This window comes from Ambystoma mexicanum, chromosome 12, assembly GCF_040938575.1.
Source record: "Ambystoma mexicanum isolate Mex_15411 chromosome 12, UKY_AmexF1_1, whole genome shotgun sequence".
Taxonomy (NCBI): domain Eukaryota; kingdom Metazoa; phylum Chordata; class Amphibia; order Caudata; family Ambystomatidae; genus Ambystoma; species Ambystoma mexicanum.
Window position 1 is genome coordinate 1,173,202,545 of NC_090936.1, and position 27,025 is coordinate 1,173,229,569.

Below are 27,025 nucleotides of genomic sequence, written 5' to 3' on the forward strand. Positions count from 1 at the left end.
GCGATACGTCAAGCCTCCTCCAGGGGCGCCTCCAAGGGGTGGCCAAGGGGGGCCACGGCCACCCTTATAAAAGCACGGGCCCCCCCACCGGCCCATTCATTTATGTATGTTTGTTTTGGTGTGCCACCCCAAGACTTCAAGTGTGGCCACCCCTATGAAAAATGTCTGGGGGCGCCACTGGCCTCCTCGCGCTTGAGATACGTCAAGCCTCCTCGCGCTCGAGATACGTCAAGCCTCCTCGCGCTCGAGATACGTCAAGCCTCCTCGCGCTCGAGATACGTCAAGCCTCCTCGCGCTAGAGATACGTCAAGCCTCCTCGCGCTAGAGATACGTCAAGCCTCCTCGTGCTCGAGATACGTCAAGCCTCCTTGATCTTGATACTTCAGACCCGTTCAGCTGCTTTCGATACCGTTGATCATTTTTTTCATCTTCGCTCTGTATCTGGGGCCCGGCCCAGCCCGGCCCGGTCGTTTTCTTATTTACAAAATATCACTTTTCTTGGAAAGGTCCAATTTCCAAGGTCACTTCAATGCTTGAGGAGTTCCGCAAGGCTCAGTACTTGGTTCTCTCGTCACTATGTACACCATTCCCATGGCTTCTCTAAGTCTGCAGTGTGGTGTTCGAGCACACTTTCAGGCTGACGAGTCTTTCACGGATATTCGTTAATGTTTGCCTCGACGACTACTCCTCCACTCACTCCTGGATTGCTGCTCACGATCCGCGCCGTATCCCAAGGAGAGGGTGACCAGATGTCCTGGTTTTTCCAGAACTGCCCTGGAATTAAGCAATCCGTCCAGTCAAAAGATTTTTTCTTTTTTAATTTAAAAACTTTGTCCCGGCTTTGGGCAAAGGGACGGTGACAACTTAAACAGCAGCAACCATAAACTAAAATATAGAATACTTTTGCAAAAGCTGCCATCGCAGGATGGGGTCAAACCACCAACCTTTCAGGTACCAGCCACATGCATCAACTCATTGCGCCAAAGAGCCCCGTTGGGAAATTACTAAACAGCAAGGCCTGTAATATCAGAGCAAAAGCTCCTTATTTGTCAAGATGCCTCCACCCACAGTGACAGCCGCACAATGTAAATGCAGAAGTAGCGCTGTTAACACTGTGGGATCCCAGCAGGGGTGGGGAGCAGGATGGATGTGGGGGCAAGGTAGAGGGGGTGGGGCTGGGCCGTGAGGGGTATAAAGTAGGCAGTCTTTATGTCGTAAGCCGTGCTGGTTTTCCATTTTGAAAATCTGGTCACGCAACCCAAAGAAAACACATTTTTTTCCCCCCCGTCACATCCAAAGGGTAGTTGTCCTTCTTTGATGTCTTTTCCTCCTCTCTAGGCGCGATTGCCCAGTCGACCCTAAGGTTTCATTTTTCCTTTTCTGGTCAGGATCCTATTTAGTAAGTACTGCATATCTGCCATTTCTAGTTCTAGAGCATCAGAATTATGTTTTTTATACTTACATTTTGTACCAGTAAATTCACATTACAAACTTTGATTCTTTCCCAATGGTTATTCCTTTATATAGATTTACACAGTATAAGCTACTTCTCTTCCAGTCCATTTTGCGCTCCAAAGTGCGTGCATATTCCTTTTGTACTAAGGGTCTCATCTGGGGGGGTCTTACCAGATCTCGTTGGACTTCCGCGGCTTCCCCCTAGTCCTAGATTGGAGTTACCTGTAATTTTCACATGTGTTCACGCACCTGCCACCACCAACCTTGCTCATCCCATCTAATTTTAATCAGATTTTTTAGGCAACCTAGTTCCAGTGGTGGAGCCAGGGGGAGGAGGGGGCTCCACCCTGACTCACCCCTTCGAACCCAGTGTGCCCCCCAGCCTCCAACTGGCACCCCATTAGCCTCCCCCCCCCCAGCTTCTAAAGCTGCCTCCGCTACTGCAGAGTGCTTTAAGCAAGTATTACTCTCCTTTCAGTTAAGGCTGCTCCATTGTGGACTCCCAATCTAGGGAATGGACCACTTTTGGAAACACGTTTGATGAATAATGACTTTGCATATTTTCAGAAAAATCAATATCTTTGGGTCATTTGGTCTGCTAGGTGAATTTGCATAGAATATTAGGTAGCAGGTAATATCCCCATATATAATGTCGCCATACATATAGTCGCCGGGAAACAGCATAGGCAACATTATATATGGAGACAATATAAGGGGTAAATGAGTGCGCTCCATTAAAAAAAATGAAGGGGTTGCAGGGGTGTCCCCCGCAGGTTCCATATGATGTCGCCGTAAAAAAACGGCGCCATTCTTCATGATTGATGTGACGCTGGTATCCCGATGTACAGAACTTGAATAAAAGCACTACAGAAATCAAATATATATTTATGTTGCACTTAAAACACAGGCCAGTGCATATATAGATTACCATTTATTTCTGAAGCTCACACATGTGTACATTAGGATATTCTAGGGAGACAACATCTGGCACAGATGCTAAGTATAGGCATGGAGTCACTGGTCCGAAAAGTTTGGCTCTCTGGATGTTTTGGACCACAACTTCCATCAGCCCCATCTAATATAGTCAATGGTGAGAGATCATGGGAGTTGTAGTCTGACATCTAGAGAGTCATGGGTTGCAGATTCTTGGTCTAAGTCTAAGAGAACACAGGCAAGCATAATGCCAACCCTTCAAAGTGCCCCCATTAATGGTTTGATGACATTTGAAAAAGGGGTAATATAAAATAAAATAAAAAAGCCCAGACTGATGTACCCAAGTCTTTTTTTGCCACTGTTCAAATTATATTTCTTTCATATAATGCTGGTGAATTTCCGCAGGAAATACGGTTCTACACCTGATTAACAGTGATCTGCTGGACATCACACATCCATGTGATCAGGGAAGAGGACTTCCCTGGTTGGGTTCACAGGTTTAAACCACAGTTCCTGATCCATCGCGACTGACACTATCCCAGTCCCGTGGAGCCTGGAATCCTGTACACCACCGGATCAATATAGAACACATAGCAGAGGTCAGCAACCTGCAGCCTTCTAAACGATTTAGACTACAGCTCCCATGATCCCTCACCATTCACTATACTAGCTAGGTCTGATGGCCTGAGGTCTGTGCTCAATAAAGACGACGACGACTAGTCCATGTAAAATGAAGTGGACATCTTCTCAATGCACAGGAGCGCGCTGTCAACTTGCGCTCGCTGCTCCTCTTACTCTGGCATAAAGCGCTGTACAGAACAGGCGATAGCCTCATGGCAACAGTCAATGCATAGTAACATAACCTGAGACTAGGGTGCCAGACTGGGACTGTGCACAGAAGGACAGAGCTGGCTGTTCTCTCTGTGCCTCCCCCGTTATCGCCCATCCACCTCCGCCTTCAACACAGAGACTAATGACCACATCCTGCACAGGGAGCTCCGTGCAGATTTCAGCACCCCTGAAGGCCAAGTATTCATATACTTTGATAGGCTACTTCCAAGTAAGGCATCACGTGGTTTCACGGTGAACTAAAATAAAGTCTAGCACGATGCGTCGTGGAACAAACTCTCAGTAATGACTGGCATCAAGGTGCCAGGAGGATTTAACTTTACTCCAAGAGTTTGATTACTCCAGTCTCTTACCTTCAGTTACCAACAACATTCTCCTTCATACAGAGTCTATCCTGGACTATGGCACTCTTGGTTCAGGCTCGTCAGTCTGGAGTTTGGCCTGGGGTTCGACATGCAGGATTTCTCAAGCACCTCAAGACAGCCACAGTACAGTGTGTACTAAAGCACAATCCTCCAATTATGCCTTGGAAACACAGCCCAATTGTCACAACACTTTAATAGGACACATCCGCTGCCTCCCGGTTTGCAAAAGCATGGACCACCTAACAGGACTGGCACACACCCGTCCAACCACAATGCATTGTTCCTCCACTGCATCTCTACCTCCCTGTGTTCAAAGCATCCATTTACCGCCGGCCAATTCCCTTATCCTCCACTCACACTTTCTATCCTCCTTTAGACACTGGTCTGGATACACGTGGCAGGGGGCAAGGGGGCACACCACTCCACTCTACGGGTTCCATGTAATAATGTCGCCAAAAAAATATCGCCATGCAAAAATATCGCCGAAAAATTGCAGTTTTTTGTGGCGACATTATTGCATGGAACATGCGGGGGACACCCCCGCAACCCCCAAACTTTTTTATTTCTTTTTTTTTTACATTTTTTTTTTGCCCCTGTCCCCATATATATATGGTCACCTATATAATATCGCTGCAACCTTTTCCCGGCGATATTATGTACGGCGACCATATATATGGGGATAATATTACCCGATCCCACTCTACGGACATGCCTTGTCACGCCGAAGCCGCCATGGTGGATCAGTATAAAAGCAGATTAACATAACATCACAAAAAGAAAAGTCATTGCAGGTAGTGTTGTATAAAGCTAAACCTTTGTATGCTTTCTTGTTGCTATGGTTTTCAGCTGTGTTTATGCCAAGCACATCATCTGTAATTCCAGAATGGATTTATGCCTACTGTGCCATTCTGGAATGATGTGTGCTTGGAGATGTTTACTCTGGAGTGAAGTCAGTTATACCCTGGATGCTGCCTGTGTTGGGGGTCTTAAGTGAGTTACTGAAGCTGTTCAAAATAAACTGGCTTTCACTTACCAAGTTTGTGGCTTCTTTACAGGTAGCAATCACAGAGATCGAAATTGGCATTTGTGGACCAGGAGCAAAAAGCAGCTCCTGTTAGGTAGGCGTTACCTTTTGGGCACCAGGAGCTAGAACAAATAGCAAACAGCAAATCTAACTTCTGTGCAAGTTGCAAGCTCTAACTTTGTGTCTCTTATAGGTTATCCAATATGCTTGAAGTGCAGGGGTGTTGCTAGGTCAGTTAAAGACCCGGGGCTAGGCTAATTCTGGGACTGTCGGGACTCTGGGCTAGCTAGAAGCATGAGCTTCTATCCAGGGCTACAACCAAAAGACCCGGGACCATAGCCCCCCCCCTCCTCACACCCCTCTAGCGACACCTCTGTTGAAGGGTCCCTTAGTTGTGCCCTTTATTCTCTTTTATACACATTCCCAAACCCAGACACTTCCCATCACATAGCTATGGGGCACCCCTGGCCCGGAGAGTCAAAGGCAGCTCCTGGTAGTTGTTGGTCTCAAGCTAACCAGGCTCTCCTAGGGTAGAAGCGGAAGCTCCTGGCAGTAACATATCATACTTTTGCATACTACCTTTTCATTAACAAAAATAACATTTTCATGTAGCAACACCCTACAGTGGCACCAAGCAGGAAGATAAGGTAGACTCAGCAATGCACTCACGCGAATTAGCCACAGGATGCGTGACATATCCTGGGGGGGGGGAGGGGGTCTGCAGCATAAACCGTTTTGGCACTTGGGCCGGTCGTGGCCATACCTACTTCATATTAGGCTCATGATGCCCATTTCCTTAGGTCATGGGCTTCTATTTGCAAAGTTCTCAAATGTACTCCAGACATCTCCAATCTTCCACTCTTATGGCCACATCTTTTTTTTGTATCTCTTAATTCCAATCGAGGAGAAGTAGAATATATATTAGAACTATCCATTTGAGTTAAGTAACACATGGAGAAAAAAGCTTGCATTTGGCCTAATTTGCATACCCACAATGCCTTGCTGATGTGGCTCTTAACTGGTAGTGAACTTTCCAGTGATGGTTGCTAGGTGGCACTGTGGCATGCGTCACTTGGCTCAATGGATAGTTCTACTTTCACCTTTCAGGTGAAATTTTCTCAATCTTTTTTAAACCCAGCATAACTTTGCTGGTGTTTGAGAGACATAGATCACTGTACATGACCCCAAATATTGGGCTCTACAACTAGTTTTCCGGGTTTACAGGCCCTGTGTGCCACCCTACTCTGGGGGGCGGGGGTTGCTAATCCAACCCCAGAGTTCATCCTGGGTGCAAATCTTCCCCCCCCCCCCCCCCCCCGCATTCTAAAATCGGGAGATGGGCTCTGCGCATATTGCACAAGCCCAATCTCCCGTTAAAAATTTTAAAAAACAAGATGTCTGCCACTGTAGCAAATAGAAAAAGGGATTTGGTCCCTTTTATGTTTCTATTGTGCTGGCAAACGCAGGTGGGAAGGAGCACGGGGACAGGAGCACATAGCTCTGGCTCAGCAGGTAAGTGTGGAGGTAGGAAGGGTGCAGGATGTCTTGGAGATCTGAGGGGGATAGCGGCACCTGGGGAAGGACCTCCAATTGGCAGAGCGCCCTTCCCCGGGAGCGAATAATACAAGAGTTGAGTTCATTGCGTCTCTTCTTACCTTCTTTCACTAGTTACAGAATGTCTTCTCCACCAATTCATCTATACATTCGCAACTCTTGGCACTGACAAAATCGGTCAGCTGGTGAAACCAGTTCTCTCACCTGATACAGAGTCATATAAACAAATCTGATGGTAGCCTCCACACTACCAGAGCCCACTTGAGCTACACCAGTCCATCGCGCAACCCCACACCAACTACAACTCGTTCCATGCATCGTCTGGACTAGATTTTGCAGTCGCAATTCAGCCTTGACTTGCAGGGCTGTGCATTCCTTGCAATTTTCTTTCACGCTTATGAAGAAGTCACCCGATTAAGAAACACGCACCCATACTAACACAACCATTTCTCCTTCCCCTCACCCCAATGGTTTTTAGTCTTTGTCGGTTGGCTAATACATCTTTCCTGTTTCTCCCCAACTTTCTGTCCATAGACTACGGTCTGGTAACACCTGGGCGGGGGCCCAATAACTACCTCTCGAGCAAGGCTCAGGCCCTGTAAGACCACTACAGTGGTGATGGGAGCTGCTGCCGAGATACTGCAAAACAGAACATTGTATTTATGCAGACTATGGCAAGTTCCCAGTTATGCCAGAATTGCCTACCATTAGTCTTAACCAGGGTGTCTCTCATTAGCTGCCACAGCCATAAACTCGTGTTTTTTTCAACTAAAAGCTTTGCGTCGCAGATCAAACCTTATACCCTGGCCTGGAGTTAGGAATTGGCTAAAGGGATCGGCCTGAGAGCAGAATATGGCTGAAGAAAACTGGGAATGGACTTCATGGATTTTGGGCGGCGCCGATGCTAGAAATAGAAAGAGGGCTGCTGGGAATCCAAACTTCCTGCACGCGGAAACCACGTGAAGTAGCATTCCAAACCCATCATTTGTCGGCATAAATGTTGCTGGACACAGAAAACTGAAAAGGAAAGTGGAGACAGAATGCCAGGAGAGATGCCAATCAGGGGCGTAGGACACACAAAATCTGGGGGGGACAGGGGACACCTTGGGGACTTTGCTTTTTTTATTCATTTATTGCGTTTTAGTCAAAGAACTCGACTTTTCACAACATTAAAATTAAAATAGCAGTATGTATTAAATTACAAATATCATCACTGTATAAAACAAGAGAAAAGAAGAAAAGAAAACAGAAGAACATTAAAAGGATGCAGCAGCAAAGAACATGTCTTTATATGTTATATTTCTGAATTTGTCATCTGACTATGAGCTCATGGTAAGAGAGAGGAAAAAACAATTACTTCCAGTGGGCCACAGCTAGGACGCCAGCTCGTTAAGAGGCAGATCACCTGTAAGTGGATTCCTGCCAAATAAAGGAGTTGCAGCCTTTTCTACCAACTGCAAGTTGCTGCTTTTTTGTGTGGGGCAAGGAGACGTGTGTGTCTCTTGGAATGGAAGGATGTGGGTTTCAAAGAAAGAGGACATCTTGCTTGTACCTCTGAGTAAGCCCTGTTATTGGAGTAGAGGGACCAGGTGTGTGATGTTGCTGCTTTGACTGTCCTCCGGGGGTGGGGGGTAGAGCAAACAATGAGGATGAGCGATCGCAAGCCCACCCTCTTATACGCACTCTCCAGGTCAGTGGCCGGATGCTTCGGACCCAGGGGATGCCTAGTAGAGAAGGTGTATGTGGACCCAGGGGGGTGGCCAGAGGGGCAGCCCGCTATGTGGGCTGCCCCTCTAACACCCCTGTGAGGGCTGGGCCAGCCTCTCACGATGAGTCTGGTCCCTCTCATTCCATCTCATGCTGGCTTTAGAGCCTAGACTTTCTTTGCCTTTGTTATTCTGAATGCAGAGCTGGACTCTGTTCCTTTCTCGTTTAACATTTGCACCAGTGGGTTAGCCTTTTCCCTTTGCACCCAGGTAGGTGCACCCACACATGAGGTACCGTTTTGTCGGGACACCTGTGGGAACGCAGGATGGTAGGACATGTGTTGTTGGCGGCTTGTTTCGGTGGGTTTTTTCCCACCAAATTTCAGAGACATTTCCCTCTGCCCACCCACCGAAACACGCCGCCAACAACATATGTCCTACCTTCCCGTCCCGCGTTTCCACAGGCGTCCCGATGAAAACGGTACCTCATATCTGTGGGTGCACCTACCTGGGCGCAAAAGGAAAAGGCTAACCCACTGATAACCCCAATCCAGCAATCTGCCCCCCGTGAGGGCTACATGAGATGCCCCCCATCCATTTGGGGTGGGGGGGGAGAGGGCCACCCCCTTTCCACTAATAACATCCATGGTGGTTCAGTGGCCCCCCACACCCTCCCAAAACCAATTTATAATTTGTTTTATTTTAGTTTTACCCCTTTCCTAGGGGCAGATGGGCACATGTGTGTGACCATCTGCCCCCAGGGGAGGCAAAACGTACTGCCCCAGGCTTGTGGGGGTGGCTCTGCCAATATTTACGATTTGGGCACGTGTTAAGTAATCGCTTTGAAATGCAGTTTTAGCCTTTTTTTTTTTTTTTTTTTAAATGGTATCCCATTGATTAAACGCACAAAATTACTTCAAATTGTCTATATATAGAGGTGGGTTAAGGGGCAAAAAGGGGTGAGGAGGGTTTGGGGTAATGGCGGTATTGAAAGTGAAAGGGGGTATGGGCGGGGTTCCTCAAATTTAAAAAAATGTATATTTGAAGAAAAATGTCGAAGTTATGCCTTTGAGGTATATTAACTCAAAGTCATTTTTTTCGGCAAAAGAACATGGAATCCTTTTTTGTACGATGATCACTTGCATGAACGCTTCCACCCCCTTATTCCTGCACCATTGATCATGAGGTGGGTTCCAGGAGGACTATTTCCTCCCCTGACCCCCATCTCTAGCACAGTGGGATGATCCCACCGTGCCTGACGTTGGACACAAAACATCCTTGCAAGATGCACGCAGTGTTCTGCAAGCCGTGGTGGGCAGGAGACATCATCCAATGCAAAAATCAAACATGCCAGAAAAAAATGGGGCCTTTGTTTGCAGCCTTCTCTGGTGGAAATTCCAGGTGACCACTCACAGATGGGTTCTCCAGGTGCTGGTTGCAGCATTGCATAGCTGCAAAGTGGGTGCATGCCACGAGCAACACCTTCAGCCAGCCCTGGCTTTTCCCTTTGAATGCTGGAACTTGTAGTTTCATTTTTCCTATTATAAGTATGGGCATACACAGTGGCTTACCCTGGGTAAGAGGAGGGGCAGCATGTGCCCCAGTGGCTCTTTTAGAACCAAACCGGGACATTTGGCAGTGGGATAGCTCTCCCTTTCAGCACCCTCATAGGGTGCCAAACGGGAGAGGGATCCCGCTGGCAGGACATAGAGCATGCCTATCACAGTCTTCCCGCTCAGCACCCTCATTGTCTTGGCACAGAGCATTACAATGGGAGCTATTAGACATTGAACGGGGGCAGGGGACTAGTCGCAGCGACTTTTGTCCCTTAAGAAATGTGAATGGGGTGATCAGACGTGAGAAGGTTGCATAATGCTGCATGCTTTATGAAATAAGGACTATTGCTTTAAAGGCCAAGGGGATTCGCTAGGCTTACATTCATCTGCACAATGTTATTGTGACTTTGCATGCAAGATGGGGAGAATACAAGTAAAGCCATACTCTTACTGCTCAACATATTTCAATGATGGTGTATAATGTATTATGAAAGGCTAGTTTATTATGCAATGTGGTTTGCTTTCAAGGAATTGCTATAAACCAAGTGTTATTTAAGCACATGAAATGCAAAGCAAAACCTTAATAAATATCTATATCAACGACACCTGGCAAGATGTGTTCAGTTGCTAAAATTGACCACATCCCCGTTTCACCATTTCACCAAAGTGTGTGATCCTGGGCAAATCATTTAATCGCACTGTGTCGTATCTGCAGATCTAAGTGATTCACTTTATAGCTTATGTTAATATATCATGCAGTTATAAAAATAAAAAAGACCAATGACTATAGAGTTGCTCCATGTTTAATAATAGTGCAATTTAGGTATTTTGCAGCACAAAGTGATTTGCCACTTGGCCTACTTATGGCAACTTAATTCTAAAGTCACTTCCATGGTGACTGAGTATCAAAGACGGATGATGCTCATTGCAATGTCCTTTTTTGTGCAGTCACTTCTGTTGGTGCAATCCATATGAAAATTTAGAAGTGTGCATGTATTTTGCCCCAGAGAGCTCCAATAGATTTTTTTAATTTGAATTGATTAAAACGTGTACCTAGCTCGAGATTGCTGGCATTTGGGCTACAAATCTTTTAACAATAGTGCAGTACTGTGAGGTCTGTACATTGGTAGATCCATTCATTGGAATTAACCCTTGGTAAGGTGTTGTTGAAAGGGCCATGTTTTGAGAGATTTGCGAAATTGGCGAATTGTGGGGGCATTCCGAGGGGACACTGGGATCGAGTTCCAGAGGATGGGTGCATGACAAGAGGATTGTTTGCATGTCCTCTCTTTGCGGACGAGTTGCGATTCAAAGCCGTTGGTCGACTTGCTGTGCACCAGATATGTGGAATAGTTGCCAGGGACGCTGGTGTGCTTCTCGTGACTGCTTTGTAGAGGATCCATGTAGTCTTGAACAGTATCCTGGCTTGGAGTGGAAGCCAATGTAGATCGTGCAGCATGGGGTAGTTCAGTCAAATTTCCATGCTCTGTAGTAAGATGTGCTGCAGTGTGGTGACTGCTTTTAGGGGAGTAAAGTGAGCAGCTGGGAGCCCCGACAGGAGAGCATTTCTCCCATCAATGTGAGAGACCACAAGGGTCTGCACTACGGTCCAGAAATCCTGCAGCAACATGAAGGGTTTGGTTTTTCGAAGGGTAGAGAATCTGAGCCAGGTTATTTGGGCCTTCTTGGTTATGTGTTTCTGGAAGGACAGATTACTGTCAATTGTGAAGCCCAAGGATTTTACAGGGTCAGAGTTGTGGATTTATTTATTCATGTTTTTAAAGCGCATATCAAATCCTTCTAGGCGTAGGTCATCGAGCCATTCATTGTTAGACAAGTTGTTCTTTAGCAGGTTGACAGATGAAGACTAATTCGGTGTTGGATGGGATTAGTTTGAGATAGGCAGTCGACATCCAGGACTGGATGATGGCTAGGTAATTCTGGAGACAAGTGAGGCCCTGCACGTTATTTACTCTAATGTACAACGGAGTATTGTCTGTGTATTGGTGGATGGCTGTATTGGGATCTTTGAGGAGAGTGCCCAGAGGCTCCATGTGAAAGATCAAAAGGATTGGTGAGAGGATGGCCCTTGGGGTACTCTGCAGGAGACCCTGAGTCGGTTAGAACGCAATAAGTTCTGGAGTCAGTCGGAGAGGTAGGAGGTAAACCAATTCAGGACAGTGCCAGAGAATCCCATCCCGCCAGCAAGGAGGGAACGAAAGATGCAGTGGCTGATGTTGTCGAATGCAGCTGAGAGGTCAAGTAGCATTAAGCGGCATGAGTCGCCCTTATCCATGATGTGGAGGGCATCATCCACCACCTGGATGGTGGCTCGCTCGATGCTACACTTTGGGCGGAACCCTGACTGACAGTCATTTAGGCGCTGGAGTTGTTTTGCAAGTAGTTATGTAACAACTAGTTTTTCCAAGATGTTGCCAATAAATAAACGGGAGGTTTGTAATGGGCTGGTAGTTGTCTAGGGTGTCTGGATATAGCGTTGTTTATTTTCAAAAGAGGTCGTATGAGACCAGCCTTGAGGGTGTGCGGGAATGATCCTTCTGCGAGGGAGGCATAGATGATGCTGTGGACCGTATTGAGCACCAGGCCCGTCAAAGGTTTAATGATGGAGTCTGGAATTATATCAAAGTAAGGAGTAGGTTGGAGGGAGGGACATTCGAAACAAAGAGAATTCAGTCCAGATGGGCAGTGTGCATGCCGGGGCTCAGCCGATGCTAATTCTGTGAGAGAACCAAGGAGGGGTTCTGGCACGCTCTCTACCAGCACAAACACGACCCATTGACCTGTTCTTGGGTGGATGGCCCCTGGGAGAGTCTCAACCAAGTCTTTAGCTCACTGTCCCTTTCACAGAGAAGAAATATCCCTGTATATCAGTCTTTGTCCTGCCCACATGGGCAGTGAAGCACCACAATGCTAGGCGAGTCTCCTCTGAACAAGAGTATCAACAGCAACCCCATACACGTGTTTCAGCCTTGTTGGGCATCATCAGTGAGGTGAAGCTGTGCCTCTCTAAGAACAGTGAGAAAGGGTCCCACGTCTGGATTCCCCTGGTAACTTAGGGTGAGAGCCAAAGTTACTTAATATGCAAAACAAAGGGGGTTCTGGGAGTCTCTCTACCAGCACAAACACGGCCCATTGACCTGTTCTTGGGTGGACGGCCTCCGGGAGAGTCTCAACCAAGTCTTTAGCTCACTGTCCCTTTCACAGAGAGGACATATCCCTGCATATCAGTCTTTGTCCTGCCCTGGGGCAGTCCAGCACCAAAATGCTAGGAAATTCTTCTCTGAACAAGAGTACCAACAGCAATATTTCCCATTTGTGAAAGGTACAGTGAGCTAAAGTGTGGCTGCAGACTCTGGAGTGGGTACCTTCCCATAGAACAGGCAGTTTCTGCCATGTTCGTTCACATAGAGGGGCACCCATGACTATTTTTTAATGCTGCGAGAGGTTGATTTGATGGGTCTCTCGGATTTGGTCTATATTTTCTATTTTTAAAAAAAGATGGTTTTGTCGCATTATTCCTGAGTTTCTGGTACCTCGGGGTTGTGAGGGTTTGATACAATGCTTTACTACATCAAAGAAAGCATTGCTCCTGTTTGAGGCTGCCACAATGGTGGTGGAGTAGCAAGCAGCTTTGGCCTAGGTTATCAGAAACCTACAGTTGGCAGCCATATATTTCAGGTCGATGAGGTCTCCCAGGTTATGGCTTTTGCGCCACCGTTTCTCTAGGGTTCTGACTAAGCGTTTGTTGTAGGCTCGCTCAGGAGTGTGCCATGAGGCGGATGGTGTGTTCTTAACCCAGCTGGATTTTAAGGGGGGGCTTCAGTGTCCACCAGTTTCATAGCAGAGTTGCTGAATAATTCTAGTAGCCCCCCCCCCCCCAGCATCTGTAATGGTAATGATTTTTGGGCGGCAAATGAGACAGCATGGAATTGCGTGCACTGCATTGGGGGGTTTGGGGGAAGGGGGGGGGAGTAGCAGGACTTTTTTCGGGGCTCCCCCTCCCGCTCTTCCAATGCTGGATGCTCTGCGGGCTTGGGAGTCCCAGCAGGCTAAGAGGAAAGCCTGACTGGTTCACGATGGTTCAACCAACGCACCCATGGTATTGAAACGATTGGACTGTATAGCAGAAAACACACAAGGGCCTCCACCAAAGCAAATGCAAACCAATGGACAGCAATAACCAGATCCGAATCGCCACTGGAATAAACCGGCCCTTTATCCATACCCGCCCAGTGGCTGCTCACAGACCCACGTTTGTACCAATGGGTCAGTTCGTTGAACTTGGATTTCCAGAAATCTAGAGCTTTCTCTCACTGTTCAAGGCGCTTTATGAGCAAAGATTCGCAGGTGCTCCTGCTTGCATTGAAGTGCACCGAACAAGGTCTCTAGCTTTACCATTTCCCCCCCCAAGCATTTTCAATGTACTTACCCTTCATTTTTCTCAAAGCAGTTCTGGGGCGTTTCACACATTCACTGCCCATGCAATGGACCTGGAGTCCGGCGAAGCAACACTTTTGCCAAAGAAATATGCTTTTTACCACTCAGATTTAGGCCCACACCCGTGGGCACTTTCGAGGGCGAACGTCTGATTGTGGAACATCGTTGAGAGCCTTTGGTCTTCGGCAAAGTCAATCTGGAAGTGGCATCCGTCACCCGCTACCTCTACCTCATCATTCCGCTACCTCTACCTCTACCACATTATTCAAACTTTTTGTTTGGAATCGGATGAAGGCTAAAACGGTGCAGAGGGTCAATCTTAAAATATCAAGTGCAGCTTTGGTCAGGGCGCCATTTCCGGGGTGCCGCTGAAAATCGATCATGAAGAGGCGCGTGCCTGTATGTGAGGTTATAAGTTCACAATTTGAACAACAGAAAAAGATTCTAGGTCTTAATTATCAAAGAAACTTTTATTTGATGTTACTTCTTTCCTTGAAAGTAAATCTTACACTTAATTCAGAAAACAAAAAACAAAAACAAAAACTGTTCTAAAGCCAATGGATATCCCACTATTAGCAAAAGAAGATTAAAAAAAAAACACATTTCAAAACAAACCCAAAAAAAATCAACTTAAAAAAAAAAAGGAAACAATTCTAATGTCAAAAAAGTACAAATCATGTATTCAGTCGTACCAATCACGTCAGCAATCACTCATTCACACTCGATACTAAATTATACACACCAGACACATTTTGCACGTCTCAGGAGGATAGCTCAGGGGCAACCCTGAGCAACACAGGTTCGATCCCCGGGTCCGCGCTTAGAAGCGTGTTATAAATAACTCATTACAATTACATGTATAATTTCATGAACTCATTTCTTTCCGTCCAGTAGTCGGAGTACACAAGAACATTTTCCAGGACCTAGAACCTTTTTCTGTTGTTCAAATGTCCTCCTCCCCGTTTCCAGGTTTAGGGACACCTGCTTTTCCGTTTATAGGTTATAAGGTCACGCCAGAAATGGGTACATGCCCCCACTGCGGGATTTGCAATGGGGTCAGCGGTGATCGGTCGCGTGGCAAGAGCCCAAGGACTGCCACTCGCTGCCTGCGCGCAAACCGGGTTAAAGGTGCACAGAAGGGGCCATTTCCAGGAAAGGCACATCGTGGAAAGCTTAAGAGGCCCTTTGTCGCCCGTCCTTAGGCACGGCCTTCCAGGGAGTGTCAGCTGGGTCAAGCGGGGTCACTGGCCTCAATAGCCGACACAGTGGGGAACCGGCAGACTGCCCGGGACTGCAAAGGGAGGCGTTCTGATGAAAAGGTGGCGCGGACAATCGCCTAACCATGGCCTCATCTTTGCAGCAATAACGAACACAAAGGCATTGAAGTGGCAAAGTGCAGAAGACACCAATGTGTGGGTGGGAGAGGGTGGCCTGGTGCCGTCTGCCACAAACGGCTCCTTTCTGTCCCAATTCCTGGACGACAATGGCACGAGGCGTTGCATGGCGAGTGGGCCCAGATGTGCACCGGGCGCCATCTGCTCTCTGGTGCCACCGCCAGGAACAGCCCCCAGAGAGTGTGGAGACGGGGGCTCTGGGCAGGAAGGGCCGTGCAGTCTAGGCGTTTTTTTTTGTATAGCAATTTTCAGGGAGCATATTGTGTAATCGATTAGGGCGAGTGCTTACGGACGGTAGGTATCCCGATTCACTGTCCAGGCGCTACAGTTAATTATACTAATGCGAAAAAGGTTTGCCCCCATCGCTGGGAAACTGTGGGAACTTGGTTTTATGTACATTTGCAGTTAAACCTGGTTCCTTTCGGTGTTTTTCATGCCTTCGAGAATCGAATTTATTTTCTCAACGTTCCAAATGATGCTAGCTTTCTGTAGATTGAATGCGGATATCACTACCGGTGAGGTCACCGGTGTCAAGGGTCACGATAGGTAATCAATGCAGAAACATCCCTAGCACTGTCGACTTTGGCTGCCCGTCCTTTAAACCCATCTCCAGTGGGGGGTCTGATTAAAACGAATCAAACAAAACTGTGCTTTGCAGTATCTCCTATTGACTTTAAAGAAGCAAGACGAGTTGGATAAAGGGCACAAATAAATATGGGTTCGTAAATAAATAAATACATTTTTTTAAAAACACAGTCCCTCTTCTTTCAGAAGGGGTGACTCCCCACTATACAGAAAGGGGCGAGTTCAAGGGTGGACTGGGCTATAGGTAACTCTGGAGATTTCCCAGTAGGCCCCTGCACCCTGGCCAGGGGTGGACTGGCCTATAGGGAACTCTGGAGATTTCCCAGAAGGCCCCTTAACCCTGGACCGCCTTTGTGTGGTTTTTACAAATTTTCCAATAGGTAAAGGGCTGGGCTTGCTGAACATGTGTATTATGGGGCCACTTTTAAAATGATTTTCAGGGCCTCTCTTGGTTCCCAGTGCACCCCTGGGTGAGTTCTCCCATGATGGGAAGGCAGGGAATGGGACAGCACCTCTGAGGAACGATCCAGTAAGGGGGGGGGGGCGGAGGGGATTAGAAGAGGGGAAAAAGAGAAAAAGCAAGAGGAAGACGGGGAGGGGTGGGGTGGGGGGCGGCGGGAAAAAGGAGAGACAGGGGAGAAAGAAAAAGCAAGGGAGGGGGCCAGAAGGAGACAGCAGATCCTATGCATGCAACACAGCTCTCAGTTCCAGAACAGCCAGGATCATTATTGGACGATTTACATAGCGCTTCGAATGGTTTCTTTCAGTTTGTAAGCGCTGTAATAAATCAGTAGCACCATCATTATCCACTTGTGGTAGTACTCAATTTATGGACCTCAAGAAGATGAAGGGCCATGTTGGCCCGACTGTGGTATCAAACTCATGTCACATGGCATCGTCTTGTTTGCAAGACAGGCGCCTTCGAACCATAAATGGTCATACAACTGCTGGGTAAAGTCAAAGTCGTGGCATCTGAAGATAAGGTATCCAGCAGGGTCCTTTCCTGCCACTGTACTGGGGAAAGGAAACCCAAGGACAAGAAGGCAGCACGGTCGTCATCTTGCCCGCCACTTCCATGCCGAGTCACTACCGCCCTGTGGCCCATCACACAAGGCTCCCTTCGCTGATAAGGACTTGGTACATAAAGCTCGCCTTCGGCAGAAACAGGGTGGGCAGAAATCCACCGAGGACTAAGGCAAAAACAAGTTAAGCGCTATGCTAACCCTCAGGGTGGCGAGAACAACAGGTTCATTGGTGTTGCACCTCTCACCAACCCTTAAATGATCCCATATGCCACCTGCTACTGGGGGGCAATGGAGGGGGTCTCCCACTAGAGACAGGGTTGGGGTAACAACTGATTAGGCACGGAATAACAATGAAGTGGAAACATGTCAAGGCCTGCAGGTGAAACACACACAGGATACTTTTGGATGGGTTCAAGGTGTACGTAGGCCAACTCTTTCAGCGTATTCTGGATAGTTCATAGAGCGGTCTGATCTCGCAGAAGATGGTGGCAAACCACTTCTGCCACAGTTAGTAGGGTGCTCGCTCCACCCACACAGGATTAGAGATGGATGACGGACCGGATACAGCCATTTGTTAATATGCGGGGAAATTGAGCCCTCCAATTGGCCGGTTCCTTTCGATGTGCAGGATTGACTTCAACACGCAAAGGATGAATTCTGAAGTTGCGATTATAGCAGCTGTCCGTAGTCAAGAGAGTTGGCCAACTAGTCCATAGTCTGGCCACCATTCACATGCTTGTTGGAAAAACTCTAGGTTGTTAAATCTGAGAGCAAAGTTTTACCAACAGAGGTGTCAGTGCTGACATTTTGAAGCCCCACGAATGTATGAGATCGAAACATCCTGAACTTGGGACTGTACCATATTTAGAGATGAAGCATCCCCTCAGCAGATATAAGGGACAGCCCTCTGCACATCAGTGATACCTGCAGAATACAGCTCGAGATTCTGACCCGAACCCTACTCTCCCCAGAGGAGGGAAGATTTACAGACCGTCAAAAAGCCACTAATCCACCACTGGGAGCCAATCCCTGATCAGGATGGTTCGAGTGATCGCCAAAGTCCAGATTTAGGTTTCAAATGCCACGTGTCCCAATTCGAAGCACTGCAATCGTACTCGTGGTGCTCAATGCGGATGGGGGAGACCGGGGCTACATCAACGATGCCAAGCACATAGTATGGAAGGAGGAGCTATGCCGCGAGGGCAGACATTTACATAAGCGCCTTCATAATGTAAAAAAACCTAAGCAGAGATCACAATAAGGGGACAAGCGATAACTGGGCAATGGGTAACAGTGAGAACACTTCAAGGTATTTCCCTAAATAAGTTTTATTTGATTACCAGTGTGTACAGGCGAAAGGACTACGATTACAGCATATAATGGCCAGGCCAGAGGCCAAGAGCAGAACCACAAGATGGCGGCAGATTTGTTTACAAAAACTGAGATCGAGTTGAGGACATCAATGCTGGTGGAGCAACTTCTGGCACAGACGAGAATGAAAGACTGAAAGGAATGACGAATACATTGGAAGAACTAAGCAACAGGAAGACATGGTGGGAATACACCTCTTCAGAGAATTAGGTGAAAATGGGGATTGCGATTTTTTTAAACGCTGCCAACGTAGGACAATCTAGAACGGAACTACTGGAGGTTACTACAGACATTTTAAGATGACCCATGAACTGGTTGAATAAGCACGATCAGTGCCGGATTAAACCCTCAGGAGGCCCCTAGGCAGTCGAAATGTCGGCCCCTCACAAATCATCTCCCAATAAGTTTGGCCTACTACTACTCCTACTCCTACTCCTTGGCCTAATGGATAATCCGGCACCGAGCACGAAGAGATCAGAGCTGGTATGAAAAGAGCTTCTTGATATTATTCTGGCTCAGTATAGAAGATGAAATTAAGGTACTATGGAAGATCGCACAAATGCAAAAGGATCTGGATGATGATTAGTCGGAACTTAAAGAATATAAAGTGAGAAAATGTAGGCGAGATCAATTGGATTGAAGTGAAGACTTAAAAGATAGATGCGGGCAATGGTAAACCTGTGAAAAATGAAGGAGATGCGACCCCTCAACACCTAAAGTCGAACGTTCCAAGGACGGAGTGAATCAAAATATTCCAGAAAATGGAGGAGATGCTTTTTTTGGAAGAAATTATGAAGCCGCTACAAATGAGCAATGGAAGGGAGAACAAGAGAGGCTCAGACAAGAAACAACGAGAGGAAAGGAAGGCCAAGTCATTTAAAGGAGGAGTGGGAGAAAGAAGAAGGTGTCACAACATGGTCCAAAATGAATGGCAACGAACAGAAGTTCAACAGGAAGAAAAATGGGGCCAAACTATATAGTTCAACATCTCGGACTATAATCCAACAAAGAATGTGAGTAAATGTTGGAGTTGGGTCTAGGCTTCGCCAGCCTGCAGAACTTAAACCTGGTTGATACATTGATTTAAGTTCACTCACAAGCACCTGTTCCAGATGTTGTATTCCAAAACTGAATAGAACACCAGAGATCCATAGCACATCATATTCTAGATACCATGTGGACTCAGTCCATGAAGATCGAGAATTACAACTTGAGATCACCACACTGGAGAATGCTCTCACCTGAGAGATTAATCCAAACAGGAGTGAAGAAAATGAGTTAAGAACACCCTGGAACTTTATAATGAGAAACCAGAAGGTTTCTCGCCCACTAGACCCCGGGGATCTGTCATTCAGGTGGTCAGGACACAGGCATCGCTTTTCGATCCAGTTCCTGGGGTTGGACCAATGCGGGAGGATCACCTGGGTGAGGGGTCCTCGGGGAGTGGGACACCAGATAGTGAGACGCGGTATCCCCTTCCTTGTAACACTTTTACCCCATCCTACCAGGTAGGATATTTAGGAACTCCAGCCCCCTTTCACAACATAAACACTTTCTTACTGACAGCCAGCACCAAGGGAAAACAGATCAACACCCGAGCCGTGTACCTGACGTCCCAATACCATGGTCAGACGAGGTCCGGCAATTATTGACAATCACTCACTACTGACTTCCATTACACTGCCCCACACGGATAAAAAGGCAGAGCATGAGAGCACACACTGAGCAAGGCAAAACACAAAAGGAAACAGCAGTTCCCATATGGCAGTTTAACGAGAGAAGAAAGACTGCAAAACAGAAAGGAATCACAAGGAGGGAAGAATCCTTGACCTTTTCGACAAGGAACATTTGCTTTCACGAGTCCTCAAGATTGGAAAACATAAGACCAGGAAAACAGGCTGGAGAATCCTGCATTGTGTGTCTGAGATACAGGGGGCACTCACGCCTCAATAATCAAGGCGGGGAGATTCACCAGCCACCACGGTACTGTCCTTGTCTCCAAAAGCAAAGCAACGCCAGTGAAATCAACACAGCCTGTGAGTTGCGGAGACCGATACAAGACCGGTCTGTGTTGAAGCCAAGGTTGCAAGCAGCAACACTGTATGGTGAGCGCTGGAACAAACATTGTTAAAACGTGTGTGATGAGAGACGCGAGTGAAGTAAAACTACTGATGAGTGATTGAACTTTAAAGCACACTACAATATTTTTGACAGAGTGGGCCCGGCACCACGCGGGTGCTCAATCAAAGATCTCTGTAAGGTATCCAGCTGAGGAGTAATAAAAGTAAATACATTTAATCCGAGCCCAGCAGAGAGAGATCATTTGAAAGTGAATGAATAAATGTGATTCGAAGTGGTCCTGGCCAAGAAAAATCCTGCGCACAGTCGAACGTCTTCGATTTTGATAAAATAGAGAAAGTTTGAAAAATAAATGAATCTGACCCAAGCCTGGCCGAGGGAGGCCAATTTAAGATTTTGTGTTAAAGTGGGTTTTAGCCCATCAGAGGAGGATCTGGGTGAAGCGAAAAATCACCCAAGAAATTGTACATGAGAATCCTGAGGAGAAAGGAACTTTTGAATGTTTGTTTGTCGTATCGGGCCCTCTGAAGTAAGAGACTTTGAATGGCAAGGAGTCTTTGGTACAGAAGGCCCTGATACTGAGATTTGAACTGCATTCTCCTGCTAGAGAAGCAAGAGAGTGTGTTAAGCTCGAGTGTGCCGCCTTGTCTGGTGCTGAAAACACGGGGAAGGGAAGCCAATGTCTTGAATATCCTGACATATCATTTCTTGAACACTTTTCTTTCGCATAACATTGTTTCCCACACTATTCGTATTTAGAGGTGAGGATTGGCAATAGGTTTATTAGTATAGGCCCCTTTTATTTTGACAAGACACAACTAGCACTATGTTATTATTTGATGGTCGTAGCTTGCTGTCATTTTTAGATTTAGGATTAGATTTTTTAAACCCAGTTGAAGTTCAATAAACACCCTTGAACTGTGATCACTTGTGTCTGTCTTACTGTTTGATACCATGCCTTCCTTACAATAACCAATAAGCCCGAGCGCGCAAAGGGCATCGACTCAACGGAGTATCCTGCTGTTGTGCTGTGGCTGCATTTACGGTCCTAATCAGCTGTTGCTGTTGCTGCGAGGAGAACGAGGAGAGCGAGGAGAGCGAGGAGCGGCGCACAGAAGGAGAGAGAAGGAGAAGTGCGAATCCAGCTCCGCCCCTTTCCCGCCCCCGTGCACCGCCTCCAGGAAGTATATAAGGACTTCCCAAGCACCCTTGCGGCGCTAAGCCCGAGCGCGCAAAGGGCATCGACTCAACGGAGTATCCTGCTGTTGTGCTGTTTGGCTGCTGGGCTGCGTACGCAATAGCCTACTGTAACGACAAGCGGAGCTGAGGAAATAAAGCTCACACCGAGGAGCTGCACTACAGGATGAAACCTACGGCTGTACACATGGTCACAAGGAACAGCCGTGCGAACTCGCCTGCAGGTAAGGCAAAAATTTACATCACTTCCAGAAGCAAATGCCAGCCCAGAGTGTGTACAGAATATGTCAACGCTGAAACAATCTCGCCTACCTTTCTGCACCAAGAAGCGGAAAAGCTCATCTATGGGGGCCCCAACGATCGATATAGGTAGTGAGAAAAGGCTGGGTATGGCTATAGAAGACCCTGTGCGGCTAGCTCCAAAATCGCCTGTTCTACCTATGGCTTGCACAGCTCCTACTGTCAAAGAACTTATAAGTCATCCTTCTCCCCCCGTTGAAACATCGAACCCGCACGAGGATGCCGACCAGGCTAAGAAGTCTGATTCAATTTCTGGTGAAAGATATCTGAGTAAAACGACCAACACCGAGTCCCCAAGAGACAAAGAAAAAAGCTTAGTTGAAGTAAACCAAATGGTAGGGGTATCATCCGAGAAAAGCCCAGTTCTCTCGGCTAATCTGAGCCCTGAAGAGACAACGGATATATTAGATCAACCTAGCAACCTTGAAATATGGAGAGACTCACGTGATTCGATACCACCTGCAATCTCCCTAAGGAAGGGAATTGACACTATCCACATGCCGACTTATGATGCAGCCAATTATGGTACTGCACCTATACTAAATATGTGCGAAAGCATTTCGGATGAAAACTCTAGTCTGCCATTGACCTCCCCTACTTTGACTCTAAAGGAAATTACAAACAGACCTTTACTGTATGAGTCTGTCTGGGAAAAGGAGGTTCAATGGACCACAAAAGACTTAGAATTATGGGAGAAAGCTTCGCCAGACCCCAACAGGGAAACAGAGAAAAATAAACAACATCTGAGAGCCATGGAAGAACCCACAACAATAAGTGACATCTCCCAGCCATACAGGGAAGAGAACAGAGGTCTGTGGCTCATGGAAAAGACCCCCCAAAATAACATCAAGCAGGAGGCAACTGCCCTGATACCTAATGACCTAACGGCCCATCAATTTCCTTCTTGGACCCTCCATAGAGATATGCCGGAGTCGCCCTATCCAAAGGGGATGCTCCCCCCAAAGGCCAGACTAGAAAAGGAAACCCTGTGGAATTTTGAAAGCGAAATTCCGTCAAAAACTACAGGTGCTGAGGGAATGACAATGTTGCCACTAGCTAATCTGAGCAACTCAAATTTAGCTAGCAAAATCATGCAAGACCTTACCCTTTTGACGGGGAAAATAGAGAGAGAAAAAAGGAGGAGCTTCTCGATAATAAGCGAAAAAATGGCTGAACTCGAAAAGGATCAAATAAAAGGGAACTCTCTGGAGTCGGAGGTCGCGGAGGCTGAGCTCCTCGTTGTAAAACCCCAAAGAGACCCTAGGCCACTGACCCTATTACAAAGATCTTTAACGGAGAGGAGAAACCCATGCCTCGAAGAGAGACCGACAAGCTCAAAACCACAAGGCCATTCTGTGTTGGACGGTCAAGAGCAGTGCTCTGAAACTTCTACGAAAGACCAAATTACACACCTAATTAAAGACGCTTACCAAATGACCAGAGAAAAGGATATGAAACACCTTCAGCAAGTGATTATGACCTCTTTGAACATCACACTGGCCCCATACCTAAAACTGTATGAGATGATAAATGATTCTGTGAAAGAGATGACCACTACTAACATACAAATCAAAGAGGCAAACATACAAACAGAATTGTCCTTGAGAAATTTAAATGTACGAATGGACAAAGAAGCCGAAAAATCGCTCACTTGGCAAAATCGCCTTACGGATCTAGCAAGGAGAGATGCTAATGATAAGTCCCTATTGATGGAGGCGGTTCTGGAAGACTGCAAGTGGATGCGAAATCTATGTAAACAGGAAAAAGATGAGATAAGCTTGGTTGAAAATCCGCGTCGAGGTAAAGGTCCCATGAAACTGAGCAAAATTAAACCATATCAACCTATGCAAAATGAGCAAATGACCAAAGAGGTAATATTGATCTCTCCTGGCTGTAAGGGGATGGGAACTTTTGATATTAAATTACAATCAGAAAAAACAAACTTCGCCATCTTTAGAGGTGGGACATCCAAAGACCTGCTCTTAGATAAGGAAAGTGAGCTGAAGACTAAACCCAATGAAAATGGAAAAAAAACTAAAAATGAAGGCTTAAAACGGAAGACAAATAGCTCGAGGGCTTTTTTAAGGAATCTAAGAACACCACCAAGACGAGAAAATCCCCAACAGGCAAAGAAGCCGAGGAGAGAATTGGTAATGGGAGACACAAACATTTCGGCAGATACGAATGCAAAGGAAGTGGGAGGGGGGCAAGACCCGACTCCGACCAAGAAGGTAAATGGAGATGAATCATGCCAACGAGAAGACCTAAGTGATTTGATTGACATTATGGAAGACTATAGAGAGGATGAAAAATGGCAATGCATCAGCCCATCAGAATGGGAAACTATGGACAACTGGGAGCTGGCGGAGAGGAGTTCTAACCCCCCCAATCGTAAGATACCCCAACGAGATATCCTGCCGATAATCTTAAAAGAGAAAAAAAAACGATCTGACTCGTGGGAAATAGAAGAATTCAACGAGGCTGATGACAACTTTGCTAACTTCAAAACCTTAGAGCAAAAAAGACAAACGTTGGCTACCAAAGAAAAAAGGGTACAATTTCACCTTGAAAATTCTCATCTAAAACAAGATGGTAAAAATAGAATTAAAGAAACAAAGAAGAGCACTAAAGAAACAAAAGCGACCGCTCCCCCCTCGAGGACAGCCCCATCAAAAGAACGCTGTCTGAAATTAGCGACGACATCAAATGGTCCAAGAAGGGCTTTACTCAACAGGAGCTACGTTGTCTCACTTTGCAACCAAACATCAGCTCTACGCATGATAACTACTAAAGATATCAAAATTGTGGAATTCCCAAAAGAACAGAGAATGGACCAAGTTATATTACATCTCAACTCAAATGACATCAAGCAGAAATTTCTGAAGGCTGCTGATATCCTTAAAAAAAAGGGGTTCCGCGTAACAGAATTGGAGGATGATTTTAAGCCTGATAGTACCGATATAACCGCAAAGGATAGAAAAAAGGAAAATAATGAGTACTCACCCTACACCGAAAAAGAATCAACGGGGAAAAGGTGGGGAGAAAATGGACAAGAAAAAGAGGAAAATAAGAGGAAGATTTCGAAAGAAAACGAAAAAGAAGGTATCAAAAACCCCGAAAGCCACTTACAAAGTACTAAAGAAAACGTCGAAAACTTAAAAACCTTGAGGTTCACGGTTGATAATTCACAAAACCCAAGAAAGGACAAAATAAATGAAAACAAATTTGAGATTAAATCAAATGTTCGGTATCCCTTGTCAAAGGATCACAACTCAAAAAAGAAACAATAGAATGAGGAAGCTGGACAGGGATCCGTTCGCTGTGCCTCATGGAATACCAGAGGATTCCATCATCTGTTCTCGACGGAAAGCGCTTTCCTGACTAAATATGATCTCATCTGTATCCAAGAATCATGGCTGTGTGAACCCCCGATATGTGAAGGATTTGAAGTCTTCTTCAATCCGGCAAAGAAGGGGCTAAAAGGTCGACCGTTTGCTGGCTTACTGGTACTAAAAAAAATCGATAGCAACCTTCAAATACTGAAGTACGAAATGCCAAATCCTTATGTCCAAATATTGAAAATAGCCTCTACAATAGAAAATCAGGAAGAGACGACTAAATTGCTATTGATTAACACATACTGGAGGGAAAAAATGCCAAACCCAGGGGCATACCTAAAATCAATCACGAAAGCCATTGACAAGTCCATGACGGAGGAAGAAGATCAGCTTATATTACTGAATGGTGATTTAAACATCAAGCTCCTAGACACAAGGGGAAAAATTAAAGAGATAGAAAATCTTATAGGAAAAGAAAGCCAATGGATGACGGAAATGGGCACACGGGATATGATGATGCTAAATAGCCAAACAAAGGGTGATCTAATGGGGGCCGACACCTGGCACAGTGGAAAATTGAAAGCTTGCTTGGACTATTGCTTTGTGGGAAGAGAAACGCTGGCCCGGATAAATTCGTTCCGAGTGATCAAGCAAGCAAATAGTGATCACTCTCTTCTGGAAACTGAGCTTGCATGGAATTCAAGAACTCTCCCAAGGGGAGGAAAAGTGATGGAAACTGAAATATCCTGGGGAAGAAACAGACTGCGACTTAAAGACCAGATTATTCCAACACTGGTGAAAAACTTCCAGGAAGCGGTAGAAAAGGGCAAAGAGGTGGTCGATTATAAATGGCTGTTCAAAGCCTATGAGGTTCAGTATGATCCATCTAAGCTGAAGCAAATAAAGAAGAAACACGCCTTTAATGAATTTGTAGTCGCCAGACGAAAAAGATACAGAGCTGACCTTAGGCGTATTAAAAAATCTCATAGCCTAGACAAACGTGATCGGGAAAGAAAATGCCGTCAAATCTACAAGAACTGGCTAAAATCAACCAGATATCAAAGAACTCAAAGTGACGCAGAACACATGATGGCAGCCTTAGCAGCTAACAATACAAAAAGTACATGGGATCTTATTAATAACAGAGACTCAAACCAATCGGCCATAGGTATTAACCAAGTCTCCGAGAAAAACTGGTTTGACCATTATACTGCCCTGTTCAAAGGAAAAACTGAGGGAAAGGTTGCGGAAAAAACAACAGGAAACGCTACGTGGTCATTGATCTTTGATAAAGAAGAAATCCAAATGCTGATCAAAAAATTAAGCTCTTCTAGGGCGGCTGGACCAGACGGCGTCTCCAACAAAATGTTAAAAGAAAGCATGGAAGGCTGGTCTGATTTAATTCACGCCCTCTTTAAACAAATAGCGAGAACTAAACAAATACCTAGTACGTGGACGGAGGCCTACATTGTGCCTATTTTTAAAAAAGGTGATCGTGGCAACCCTAGAAATTACAGGCCGATTGCGCTACTAGACTCCATTGGCAAGCTCTTTGCCTCCATCCTTCTACGTGATTTAAAGAACTGGGCAGCTCAAGCCGGAATTCTAGACGAGCGACAAACTGCCTTTGTGAGTGGAGTGGGCACCTGCCTTAACCTGTTCCTGATCAATATACTAAAAGCGAAGGCCTTAAAAGGAAAAACAACTATCTACCTGGCCTTTATTGATCTCGAGCAGGCGTTTGATGGAATAAACAGAGAATGGCTCTGGGCTAAACTGAACGCTTGGGGATGCCCTGTGGACCTACTGGAGGCAATCCAGGCATTGTACACGGAC

The 27,025-nt window shown here is 46.2% G+C and overlaps 1 protein-coding gene across 2 annotated transcripts in view; it reads right to left on the reverse strand.

Moving 5' to 3' along the window:
• The window catches only part of FGD6 (FYVE, RhoGEF and PH domain containing 6), a 316,035-nt gene that overhangs the window by 211,336 nt on the left and 77,674 nt on the right, over nucleotides 1-27,025 (reverse strand). The gene's annotated exons all lie outside the window — the stretch shown is intronic.